At 45.0% G+C, this 13,593-nt stretch overlaps 1 protein-coding gene across 1 annotated transcript in view; it reads right to left on the bottom strand.

The window, feature by feature from the left end:
* PRICKLE2 (prickle planar cell polarity protein 2) overlaps positions 1 to 11,899 on the bottom strand; it is a 156,191-nt gene extending 144,292 nt beyond the window's left edge. Inside the window, exon 1 of the mRNA XM_064594173.1 lies at positions 11,662 to 11,899. The gene's annotated coding sequence lies outside the window, so the exon portion shown is untranslated. The remainder of the gene's footprint in view (positions 1 to 11,661) is intronic.
* Positions 11,900 to 13,593: the final 1,694 nt, after the last annotated feature.

The following is a 13,593-nucleotide window of genomic DNA, read 5'->3' as shown; positions in this document are numbered from 1 at the left end:
AGCCTTATGCTGAGATTGGCAGGGCAGAAAAAATAAACCTAGGTCACTATGACACCTCTAAACTTCTTTTACAGGGAGAGAAATAAATGCCTAACACATTTATGTCAATATTGAGTTTTTCCCTGTCCTATTCGGCCCAACGTAAGCATTACTGATACATACAGCTCAGCAACAATGTAAATAAAACTGTGGCCTCCAGGCCAAATCCAACCCACCACCTGGCCCATGAGTGAAAGGTGATTTTCTGTGATAAACGTTTGCCATCAATTTCCCAACAGGGAGCAGTAATGCCAATCTCCACCTCCTCAAAAAAGAATTCCATTCTTCTCATTAGCAGACCTATATTATGAAAATGTTATGCTCAATTATTATCATTACATTGGGAATTCTGTCAACAGAAATTGTGTGGGAATCTGTCCTATCATTATGTAAGTACCTACATAGTGTCCACAACTTCGCCTCTTTACTTGCAAAGCCTAAAATATTTAACGTCTGGCCCTTTACCAAAAAAAAAAAAAAAAAAAGTCTGTGGACCCATGACAGAGACCCATGGCACGGCTGGTCATCTAAAAAAGGCATAAGAAATGACAACTGTTATTATAACTAAATCTCCAAAGGAAGTTGGCATAGCAGTTGCTCAATTATTTGCCCATTTTTGTGAGAGATTATCATCCTCTAGAAAAATACGGCTTAATTCTTTGTTGACTTTAACAGATAAGAAATCTTCCAGAGTCAACCTCACCCTTCCCAAACAGCCGCACTTTCCTTCCCACTTCTTGGTCACCAGGCAATACAAAATAAACACAAGAGCATAACAATGTATCGTTTCCTATGCCTCCCTCCCCACTCTACCTGTCACAGACATATTTGAAGTCCACCAATCATAAAAAGGGACAAAATGAACAAGACAAAGGGACAAGACAAGCCTAGTTGCACTGAGATCTCATCTCTCTGAATGTTTTGGTAACTATGCTTAATATCCATCTTACATTTCCCCAGCGAATTCCGGATTTGACATGTGTAATCTGGCACAAATTAATAGAACCCCAGGCAAAGCCGCAAATGGGATTCTACCAGTCACCGTATGGTAGTAATGCTTCATCCATGACCAAACTCAGTTCAGGGATCTAGGAAAGAATCTCTCATGCATATAATACCAGGAACAGCTGAAGCATGAGTTCCAACCTTCTCCCAACAAAAGGAAAATTATATGGCTGAGTTAAACCAGCAGCTCCCAACCTTTGTCAGCAATGGTGCTAAGTTTTTGGCTCATGCCCACATCACACTACCAGTCTGTGCCAACTCCTTCCTCCACCCTTCTGCCCCCAACCTTCAGTCGGACACGCTCTAATCTATAAGACAGTTGGGTTGTTCCAAATGCCAGGCTTGGGATTATGAAATGGGTGTGTAGGATTACTTCAGTGGGGGCCTCAGATGGAGAAGGAAAGGGACATCTGTGGCCCATATCATCTCTCCTTAAGGCAGTCAGGGAAGAAGGGGTAGACTTCCCACTGGTAGTGGGGGCCCGAGTAAATAAGTGGGGTGGCACTGAGAGAGATGCCAGGATGTGGAGCTGTGTCCCTGGCTGGGTGTTGACTACTTTGAAATGACCACACCTGGTCCCAGCCCACTGGAAGGCAGGCCAAGAGAAGAGTATTCTGCAAAGTGTGGTGGTTCAAAAAGATTTCAACAATCGTGGAAATGTCGGCTTGGCCAACAGTTTCGGAACGTGGTGGGCAGGAATGAAGGAGAATGATTCCTTCAAAGCAGCCGTGCCCCCTTGGTTATGAGATGCTCTCTGTGGTGCAGAGCACCTGAAACAGGCTATATGGGGAAAAAAGAGTTCTTGACTCAAAGTATCGTGGATTTTGTTCCAGCATTGTATATTCCCCAAAAGATATGTACTAGAGTGACCAAAATAGTACTCTTTGTAATAGCCTCTAACTAGATATTAACCAAACACCCACCAACAATTGAACAGATACATTGTGGTCTATTTAAGAACGGTATACTAAACAATTAAAATTAATGGTCTGCAACTATATACAACAAAATGATTGAATCTCACAAATGAAACCTTGAGTGAAAGCCAGATTCAAAAGAGTACCTATTGTATGGTTCCATTTAAGATATAAAAACAGGAAGAATCTATGATGCTAGAAGGAAGGATGGATAATGGTTAGTGTAGAAAACCCAAAGAGGGTGCACAGAAGAGGCTCTGGGTGACATCTGATTCTTGATCTGTGTGCTGGTGACATGGGTGTGGTCAGTTTATAAAATCTCCCTGAGCTGAACATTTATGTTCACTTTCCTTGATTATATTATATTTCCATGAAAAGATCTGAAAATAAAATAAAAGGAGGCCTTTGAGAGGTCCAGAACCATCCACCAGTTGTAAGAGGAACCTGGATATTTTGTGTGATGAAGCAGTCCCTATCACTTCATTTGACAAGAAATTTCAAGGAGAAAGAACATGGTTTAGTGCGGTAGGAGGAGCAACAATAGTAAAAACATGCCATTAGAGTAACAAGCTAATACTTAGTACTGATCTGTGCTAAGCACACTACAAGAATGATCTCATTTAACCTTTATAATCATCCTATGAAGTATGTACAATTACATCCCATTTAATAGTTGAGGGGACTGAGGTTTTGAGGGTAAAGAAATGGGCCCTGTGTCCCAATGTAACCATTCTAACTGCTGCCCCATGTAGCTGTGGTGGGCGGAGCTCTTGGCAAAGCAAGGACTAGATGCAGGTCTCCTGATCCTTGAGTCAAATGTCCTTGTGTGAGATTGAAAAATGACCCCCCCCAAAGATATGTCCATGTCCTAAATCCTGGAACCTGCGAACGTCATCTTTGAGAAAAGGGTCCCTGCAGATATAATTAAAATTAGGGATTTTGAAATGAGATTATTCTGGATTACCTGGGTGAGCCTAAATGTCATGGTAAATGACCTTATAAAAGAAAGGCAGAGGGAGATTTAATAGCCACACAGAGAGAAGGCGGCCATGTGAAGAAGAGGCAGATACTGGGAGTGATACACTCACAAACCAAGAAACACCAAGGATTGTCAGCAGGCACCAATATCTGGAAGAGGCAAGGAATGGATTCTCTCCCAGAGCTTCTGGAGGGAGTATGGCCCTGGTGACACCATGATTTTCAAACCTCTGGCCTCCAAAACTATGGAAGAATACAGTTCTGTTGCTCTGTTGTGCCAAGTTTATGACACTTGGATATAGCAGCCCTAGGAAACTAATATATCCCCCACTTCCTAAACATCATATGACATCATCTAAAGAAGAGTGTTCTACAAGATGGCAACAGGTGTCCCTGAAAAGCATCCTGGGATCACAAAGATTTGGGAAACAATGTTAGATAGGTTTCTTTATAGTTGAACTTCTCAGGACCTTGACCATGTTTACTCTGCCTTATGTGTGTTTCAGAAGGGATATGGTAAATGCAGAATTTCCCGAACTTAACTGGAAGATCCCACCAAACATTCCTAGGAGGTGCTATAGTGCTCCATGTTGAATGCACTGATAAGACCCATGAGGAAAACAAAGGCCTAAAAAGTTAAGGGTTATTACTTTGCCAAGCTCATGATTATTTTTCTAAAGCCCCCAAAACACGGTTTAGTAGTTACCAGGTCAAGAGTTGGACTGGATAATCTCCTTAGGCCCTTCCAAATCTAACAATCTCATTCTTTATGGACAAGACCAAAGACGATTCCTGTCCACAGCAGACACTGCTCATCAATCACAGTGCTGCTCCCTGAGCTCTGAAAGGGCCCTTTAGTGCTTCCAACCAGAGCTCCAAGCAAATAAACCTTCTGCACTTTTCCTGTTCTAGTGACTGGATGAATAGTCTAAATAAGCCGGGGCCTGTAGGTTTTCAGAAATGCCAGTATCATTCTCTTCCTACCTAGGGAAGGACATCCTCTTCCTCACCAATACTTGCTTTCACTCTTTTCTAGAATATACAATCCTTTGTTCTGATTTTTAAATGAGCACTCCAGTAATGATGTTGGGTGAGAGTCTTTGGGAGCAGGGAGGGGAGGAAGTCTCAGGCACTAGACATCCAGTCCACCTTTGTTCTCTGGGCAAGATTTTCTCCAAGAGATTAAAATATATATAGGGGTGCCTGGGTGGCTCAGTCGTTAAGAGTCTGCCTTCGGCTCAGGTCATGATCCCAGGGTCCTGGGATGGAGCCCCGCATCGGGCTCCCTGCTTGGCGGGAAGCCTGCTTCTCCCTCTCCCTCTGCCCCTGCTCGTGTTCCCTCTCTTGCTGTCTCTCTAATAATAAATAAATAAATAAATAAAATAAAATATATATACATGTTTACTGCCCTGTGAGTTGCAAAGCCATTTGTGGGACTTTCAGTGAATCTTAAAAATCTTTGCATCTCGGGATGCCTGGGTGGCCCAGTCGCTTAAGCGTCTGCCTTTGGCTCCGGTCTTGATCTCAGGGTCCTGGGATGGAGCCCCACATGGGGCTCCCTGCTCAGCGGGGAGTCTGCTTCTCCCTCTCCCTCTCCTCTGTGCTCTTTCTCTCACTCTCAAATAAATAAATAAAATCTTTAAAAAGAAAAAAAAAATCTTTGCATCTCAAGCAATGTTCCCAGGACAGCAGCTGATCTGGTAAGATTTCCTCAGCAGGAGAGCTCAAAGGCTCGGGGTCTTCAAAGAAAACCATTAGCTCTGGGGACAATTTTTAAAAGGTGATAAAACACGAATGCCTCATTCCTACTGTGATAACACCTTCCTCCAAAGAGTTTATAGACCTCTACAAGGGGCAGCTATCACTGACCTTGTTTTTTAATTAAACAAAACAAAACAAACTTGAGGGTCAGAAACATTAAATATGTGGATTTAGTGGGGTCACGAAGCACATTAGTTTTCCTATCACCAAGGAAGAGGGAGATGAGAGAAGGGGAAGAGTAATAAAACAGAACTCTAAAACTGTTTATTAACTAACAATTTTCTTGCAGTTGCTGTATCAGACAGAGTTAGGTGGCAGTCATTCAATTTAGTGCACCCCCACTGGGTGGCAGGTCTGTGTACGGAATATGGGAACTGAATGACACACTCCCTGCCCTTCAGGAGAGAGAGGAAGACAGTTATCACGTCGGAAAACACTTCTATCTTGAGAAGTGCTTTGAGCAAAAATTCGTAAGGTAATGTGGCAAAAACAGAGTGTCTGTGTGTTGGGGAGTTGGGGGATGGTAGTGAAGCCAAGCCAGGTAGGGAGTCCTCTTGGTAGAATGACCTTTAAGCTAAGAAGGCCAGTGATGAGAAGCTGCCAGCCAGGCGAAGTTCTAGAGCATTCTGAGCAAAAAGGAACAGCAGGTATAAAGGCCCTGAGGCAGGCAGGGGCTTGGGAGGTTAAAGGGCTGGTATGACTGGAGCACAGGTACTAGTGGTTGGGAGATGTCCTTACAGAGAAAGGTTTGTGCTGGTGTTGTTGGGGTGGGAGTGGGGGGGTCTCGCAGCTCATGGTAATGTGTTTACAGTTTGTCCTTACTGTCATGGGAAGCTATTAGAAAGTGCTAATAAGGGAGTGAGAGAATCTGATTTAAGCTTTAGAAACACTAGGTATTTGGGAAGGTGACTGAGTAATCAAAGTAAGGCATGATGGTGGCATTCGGAAGTCATGCCTGCAGACACACTGAGCAGTGGTCCCCTTTGGGATATATATCTTTTCTATCAGATTTTTTAGGGAGGTGTAATTTACATACAGCAAAATGTGTATTTTACATGGCAGACTGATCAATTTTGACAACTGCCTATCCCCATGAAACCCATACTCGATATAAGGCCCTTCAGAACCCCATGAAGTTACCTGAAACCCCTCTCTAAGCAGTCTGCCCTCTTCCTTCCCCGTGTCCCAAATGGAATATATTTTTGAGGTTGAGCTGCAAGGACTTATTCCCACTGGACTGGACAAGGGAGTGTGTGGAAAAGAGAAAGATGCCCAACGTTTGTAGCTCAGCAACTAGATGGCGGGGGGGCGGGGGGTCCATTTGCTGACCTGGTAAAGGCTCAGGCTAAGGAATAAATCTAGGGTTGTGCTTTGACACATGACGTTTGAGAAGCCTGTTTCATATCTAATAAAGACACTAAGAAGAGACGTGTGTACATAAGTCTGGAGCTCAGGAGAGAGGTCCAGGATGAACACGTCAATTTGGGAGTCATCAGTATGTGATGACATGCAGCCAAGGACGGATGTCGGCAAGCGAGCAAACAAAAATGAACAACAGAACACAGAGAGAGGGGAGAAGAGCAGTCCAACTTAGGAAAAACCAGCGGAGGAGAACAAGGAAAGGAAAATATGGCAAATGGGACATATAGAAGGTTAGAGAGAGAGAGAGAGAGAAGAAAGCCAGAAGGAGAGAATGGCGCTCCCAGAGGGCTCAGATGAATGTTTCCAACAGGTGGAAGGCAATCTCTTAATTTATGTAACTTTATATAAAACTCTGTGGGGTAGGTACCATTATTATTCCCCTTTCAGAGAGAAGGGAAAATGGAGGCTGCGAGATGTGAGTGACTTGTCTAAAGGTACACTGCTAGTAAATCTGTGTTGTGCACCACGGTGATGGGTGATGCTACAAAGGGGTTCTGGGACCCCACTAACAGGGAACATGCAAAGCCAAACAGGGCTCAGAGCCTTTAATGTACTAGCATGAACTGTGATTCCTCAACAAAAGACGCAGGATGTCACATTTTGCAAATATACATGGAACCATTTTTTGCTTTCTTGTTTCGAAGAGCAATTTGCCAATGGGTGCTCCCTGGAACACAGACTGAGAACCACTGCTTGCCTGAAGGCAACATAAGCGCACCTTCAGAATGTGTTTAAACAAAGCCCAAAGTGCTTCCACCGTCTTTATGTCACTTGTACCCAAAGGAGAAAGGGTTGACATGAGCATTCCACTGTACAGATAATGGAGGCAAAGCTCATGAGGTTAAGTGGTTTGTCCTATATCACAATCTTGCAGCAATTAAGCAAGATAAATCAGCACCCGTCCGTGTGCCCAGAGGCAAGGGAAATCAGGTCAGGCCAAGGGGGAATCAGGCAAGAGGTCTAAATGAAACTCCTCATCTCTGCCTCTCTTCTTCTCAGTATTTCCTTTGCATTTGTTTTCCACAGGACTCTACCCAGATTGGGGGCAGTTTATACAGAAGACTGAGAAAAAAGAGGGGCTTCAGGTGGGCTCAGGTTATGGGCATCAGGAAAAGGCTTCCACCTCCTTGGGCATAGGACCCATGAGAGGTCATGTGGGAGGACTCTGTGGAAGTGTACAGAGAAGACAGGAAGTGGCCCTGGGAATTGTGAAAGGGCCTGTGAAGGGGACAGAGCTGCCTTAAAGATTCCAAAAGCTGGGGGGACTGAAAAGCACCTCACAAATGAATTAATCTGATCTTGACTTATCTTGGCTTGGCAGTTAGAGAACTCAGGGCAAATTAGCTGGACAATCCTTAAGTATTAACATTAATGCCTACACCCCTATTCAGTCCTTCCTAAATTCGGCCAGAGCAAACTGCATAAAAGGGGTCCCTGTGGACTAGCGTCTCCTAGATGCCAGTATCATAGGAAGGCAGAGTTGGGGGGAAGGGCCACTAGGTCCAACTTGTAGAGAGAAGGCCTCCCAACCACCAAGAGCATCAGCTTGAGCACAGAGGAGTTGGAGAGTTACAGGTCCAGGTCCCCTGCATGGCCACTTAGTAGCTACATGACCCCAGGGAGTTACTGAACCTCTCTGAGCCTACTCGTCCTTATCTGTGAAACAGGGATGATAATAGCACCTATTTGGGTTAATGTGAGGATTTTGAATGATAATGAACACAAATGCAAAGTGTATTTCAAACTAGAGTCCAAGGTCCCACCTGGGACGCTTCTTAAAATGCAAATTTCCAGGTCACACCACAGATTTACTGAAACAGACTGTCCAAAGAAATATTCTTACGTGGAATAAAGTCTAAGAAAGGTTGGTGAGACATTTAGTCTACGCTTGGCAAAAAGTCAGTAAGTTAAGAGCTATCATTCTGTTTATTATCATTTACAATATGCATATATGAGACCTTTACCCCAGGCTGGACAGCCAAGTGCTCAAAAGTGGAATTGTTTGAGGGGCATCTGGGTGGGGCAGTCAGTTAAGCGTCCGACTCTCGCTTTTGGCTCAGGTCAGGATCTCAGGGTCATTATCAAGCCCCACATAGGGCTCTGTGCTCAGCAAGGAGTATGCTTGAGATTCTCTCTCTCCCTCTTCCTCTGTTCCACAAACTCCCACCGCCACCCCGCACTCTCTCACTCTCTAAAATAAATAAATAAATCTTAAAAAAAAAAAACCCTGGAATTGTCTGAAATCCAACTCAACAGATATTTGCTCATCCTCAGAAGCCTGAACAGAACCTTGATCACTTATAAAATACATAATTATAGCAGCCCAGGTGAATGCAAAGTAACCTTTTGCAAATGTTCCCAACAAATCAAGTAGTCATAGTTTTTGTTTGCTTGTTTTAAGAAAAAGTGGTATGAAGCAAATTTTCAAAGAGGTGACAAGCAATGTCACGTACATACTCCCTGTGGATTGGCATCTTCTTGGAAGGTGCTTTGTGAGGAGAGAGCCCCCTGTGATGGGTACCATGATTTCTGTACACAGGCTGGCTGGTAAAAGCCAAATATGAAGCAATTCTCAAAGGCCTCTGGGCTAAATTTGCAGGGAAATCATTCATGAGTTTTCCCAGACACTGAGTCCCACAGTACCTGCGTCTGTCTGTTTCCTCCGCCGCCCCTACACCTTCCATTGTTCTGGAAAATGTCCAGATACAATCTCTGCAAAAGCGCGTCTTCTCCTGCTTGTCACGCAGAGCAGCAGGATATGAAAAAGAACGTCACCAATACAACTGCATGGTAATCAAATGCTAAGTATCCTGAAAAAGAATCCTTGCCATTTAGATTTTGAGAAAATAAAAAATAGCAGCAGTGAAATGGGTTTTTTTTTTTTTTTTTTTTTGAACATTGCATTTAAACTCTCGCTACAATTTTCATAAAGTTTCATTATATGCCACAAGGATTACCATTCTGTGCTCTGGTAGCTAAAAAAAATTACTCCCTCTGCTTCCTCTCATTGACATTGGAATAGTGCACTGAGTTTATATGCACCCAGGGCTCTCCTATTTGATGATGTAGCTAGCAAGTACTTAATGTGATGGGATACCTTTCAGGAAAGATGAAGAAAAATGGCCGGGGGAGCAGAGCATCTCTGAGATTTGGTTTTCCAAATTATTAAAGCCGGCAGATCTCTGTAAGCGCAACTTGACAAAGCAGCACGCTGTTTCCCTCAGTTGTCCCTTACAGTCTTTTAATTGTCCATTCTCCACACTGCCGATGCACGATGCACTTTATGGTAAACTCAACACAGAATCACTGTGCCTTCTCTGCACATAGCTCTACGCAGACCATAAATGTCACCACCAAATTGGTGAGCACTAGCTCCAACCCTGGCGCATCTCCTTCCTTGAGACATCTGTGTCCCTAAGGATTCCAATCCCGGCTTATAGGAAATCTTGGGAAAAGCAGCCAAGAGCTTTTCCTGCTGAGGCTAGTGGGAGGAGGCCAGTGGGGAAGTGTGCTCGATAAAACTGTCTCAGAAAATAAGTTCCGTCTTAAAAAGCTCATGAAGGGAATGAGAGAGTTATTTCAGTTTCTTAAATGAAAGCACAACCCCAAAAATAAGAAATAAAAGGCCTGTTGATGGAGAAGCTTGAAAGACTGGGAGTTGAGATTATCACGGCAGAAAGATTGCCTGGTAACAGAGCTTTCTTGTATTACACCCAAAGCTGTGTACCATCTGAGGCTGATTCAGGAAAATACTCATATCTCCTGGTAATTTCCTGCAGACAGGACGTTTAATCATCTCCAAGCCTCCACTGCAAAAGGGGGGGAAAAAAAGAAAGAAAAAAGAAAAAACCAAAACCAAATGATTCACACTCTTAAAACGAATCTGCCTTCAGAACGAGAACCATTTTCTGCTCTTGAAAAGCAGCCACGATTTGTTATTCTAACAAAGTGTTCTTTTCCTCCAAACAGAAATAAAAGTCACTCGAGGAGGGCTTGTACTGATTTCTGTTCTGCATTTCTTGAAACTTCCATTCAGTCAATAGTTTCTCCTGGCAGGTTCTCAGAAATCCAGGGAGAGCTGGGTAGTCAGTGACTAAGAACACAGGATCATTTTTATAAGCCTCCCTTCCCCCGACTTTTTGGCCCCATGGGAAGATGTTTTATTGTAGGACGAGCAGAATTAGCTGCACATATAAATTCTTCACTGCTCAGCTCACTTGACACCTTTATCTGAATTGCCCAATGGCTGGGGAGATTTGGCAATGGACGATTTGAAAAGGACATGCCCAAATCCTCCCCAAGTGGTGTTTGTTCACTCTGGACATACAGGGCCATGTCCATCTCTCTAATTATTCAATGAGTTGCACAGATAAAAACATCTGTTTGCAGAAAGCAGGGAGCCCAAAGCATACAAATAATTCACACCACCTCAACAACTAGAAATAAAGCCCAGCCCAGCAAAATGCCGAAATAATTTAATATGGGCAGAAATGGAGTTTGGCAATCCATGCATCAGACTTTGCTCCAATTTTGGAAGGGATTTCTTCCAGCCGTCTCATCTTAAAAAAAAAAAAAACAAAAAAAACTCTAACCCTTTGCATTAGGCTTCCAACTTCTTGCTTAGTGTTATATGCAAGTGAACAGGCAGATTGGGGAGGGCGAGGAGGGAAGCTAAAACTTTATCTTTTCAGTAAACCTTACCCCCACCCCTCAAACCCTATGGATTCTTTTGGTTTTAGAATTCCCTAGGATACAGCTACCCAGGCACTCCAGATATGCAAAATTCCAGTCCTCCTCAGGTCCTGACTCCCCGAACCTGAGGGTGCATTGGAAAAACTGGAAGAGAGGATTCCAATTAACTACCCCCACAAAAAACCTTTCCCCATCCTTTAGACTCCCCTATGTGAACTAGAAGAAGGCCAGGAGAGGGGGGTCTCTCCCCCACTTCTACCCCCAATTCAGAGCTATCACATGAACAAATCCAGAATTGCTTAATTACGGGGACCTACCAAGGAGAAAAGGCATGAATATTAAAAGTTCTAGGAAGGCAAACAATAAGGAGTGTGGGGAGAAGTCCTTCATTTTTTTAAATAATTTTTCTGAAGACACTGAACATATTTTTTGATAGTGTAAGGAAAATAAGTAAGTAGGTCATTAGCAATAAATGCATTTTAAATATGTGAGGAAAATGAATCATAAGAGAATAATGACTGTTTAAAAAGCAAGTTCGGAGAAGTTTAAATGTTTCCCCCAAAGTCGTCCTAATACAGTCGCAACAATACCCCCACCTCCTGGTATCGTCATTTTTATTACTGGTTAATAAAGTGGCTGCGCAATAGCCGGCAGACAGCTCAACATGATCCCTCGGTCCCCTCCCTAGAGCTCACGACCGCCTGTCTCTGTGTGGCCAGGCGCATCACTGCCAGAGGTCAGTGTCCCGGCTCCAGGCCCCTTTCCCTGGGAGGGTCGGGAAAAGCAGGAGCAAAGGCGCCCCAGCGCCCCCTCCTCCGTGCGCCCCGGCCACAGGAGGGCCACTTACCCGGCTCAGCCTTGCATCGCCCGCCGCTGCGGCGCCTCCGCCGGCGGGGAACTGGGAGTGGGGGGGAGGGGGGCGGCTAAGAAGCCCAGCGGGGCGTCCGCCGCCAACTGCCGGGAGCCAGAGGGGGCCCTGCAGGGGCTCCGCGCAAGGGGGGTGACATTCCCGGGGCTGTGGCCCTGATCCGGCGGCCAGGATAACCGCTCAGGTCCCGGGGAGAGAAGCTTCAAGCTCTCCAGGCTGCCTCCCTGCTGCTTAAAGGGACGCCTCTCCACCTCCCACTCCGCTTATTGGTGAAAATCCTGAGCCACAGGCCAATCCTAGGCCTGTTCCCAAATTGAGATTTCAATCAAGGAAGCTACTGCTTTAAAATTAGAAAAGGCTGATGGGTGGTGGTGGTGCTGGTGCTGGTGGGGTGGGGTGGGGTGGGGTGGGCTGGAGGGGGTTCAACCACCTTTCAGAAGCAGAAGGACACAGGCTCTCTGGCTTTTGCATGCAGAGGTCCTGAGAGCTGGCTGTGGCTGGAAGAGCAAGATCATACTGTAAAGAGCACTGGAGGAAGACAAGGAGCCCGCTGGACCCTCATCCTTCACCCCTCTGGTCCATCTCCCCCCAGCTCACTCATCGTTCAAGGGTCATCCAGTTGATCCCAGATGCTGGAGACCCTCTATGCCTGGGAAGAGCCTCCAAGCTCTGTGCTTCTAAAGCTTCCCCATTATCTCCCCTTCCAGACACTCATCACGCTTTTTTAGCTTAATCTGTCTCTGCCTTCACACTGCATGTTCCACCAGAGCAGAAATGATTTCACCGATAATCACACTATTACTCCCTGCCTGGAACACTGTGAGCTCTCAGGAAATATCTGAGGAAGGAGGGAAGGGAGGGAGGGAGGAAGGAAGGAAGGAAGGGAGGGAAGGAAGGAAGGGGGGAAGGAAGGGGGAGAGAGGGAAAGAAGGAAGGAAGGAAGGGAGGGAGAGAGGGAGGGAAGAAGGGAGGGAGGGAGATGTCCTGCATCGTCTGTGACAATACAAATGTTAATTAAAAGGTAGTATTCAGGAGTCCAGGCACTGATTTCAAACACAATTGTACCCAAATGCAGCCTCTGCTTCTTGCTAGTTATGTAAATAACCTGTACTCAGTGTCCTGGTCCGTAGAGCAAGATGCTGTCTCCTGTCTCACAGAGCTGTTGTCAAGATTGCATTAGCTCTTGTCTGGAGTAGAGGAGGTTCTCAGTCAATAGCTTCAATAGCTGTTGTTATTACTGAAATCAAAATATATCTGCTTGAGGTTGGGACTGGTCTGACTGCTGGTTTGTCTTTTTGGTAAGTACCCAGTCATTCATGAAACAGATCTGAGTTCAGTGCAGATTCAGCACCAGGCCCCACGCAGGGGGCCAGAGTCACCAATGAATGATAACACCCTTGACGGCAAGGAATTTATAGTGGGACTGGAGTGGGGGGGAGGGGTGCAGGAATTAGCCAGGGTTTTCCAGAGAAACAGAACCAATGGGATATACATAAATTTGAGATTTATTAAAGGAATTGGCTCTCATAGTCATGGAGCCTGAGAAGTCCCATGATACACAGTTTGCAACCTGGAGAACGGGAAGCATAATTCAGTCCAGGAGGGAAGATCTGAGAATCAGGAGCCAAGGGTGTAAGCCTTGGTCTGTGTCTGAAAGCCTGAGAACCAGGAACAGTGCTGTCTGAGGGCAGGGGAATATGGATGTCTCCGCTCAAATAGAGAGAACACTGACCATTCCTCCACGTTTTTGTTCTACTTAGCACTCAAAGTAATGGGTGATGCTTACCTGCATTGGTGAGGGCAATCTCTGTGAAGTCTACTAATTCAAATGTTAATCTCTTCTGGAAACAAACTTGCAGACACACCCAAAATAATGTTGTACCAGTCATCTGGGCATACCTTAGCCCAGTC

This window comes from Mirounga angustirostris, unplaced genomic scaffold (assembly GCF_029215605.1).
Source record: "Mirounga angustirostris isolate CCGP_5_RB_7025 unplaced genomic scaffold, mMirAng1.0.hap1 SCAF_1, whole genome shotgun sequence".
NCBI lineage: Eukaryota > Metazoa > Chordata > Mammalia > Carnivora > Phocidae > Mirounga > Mirounga angustirostris.
This window is presented reverse-complemented; position numbering and strand designations above follow the sequence as displayed.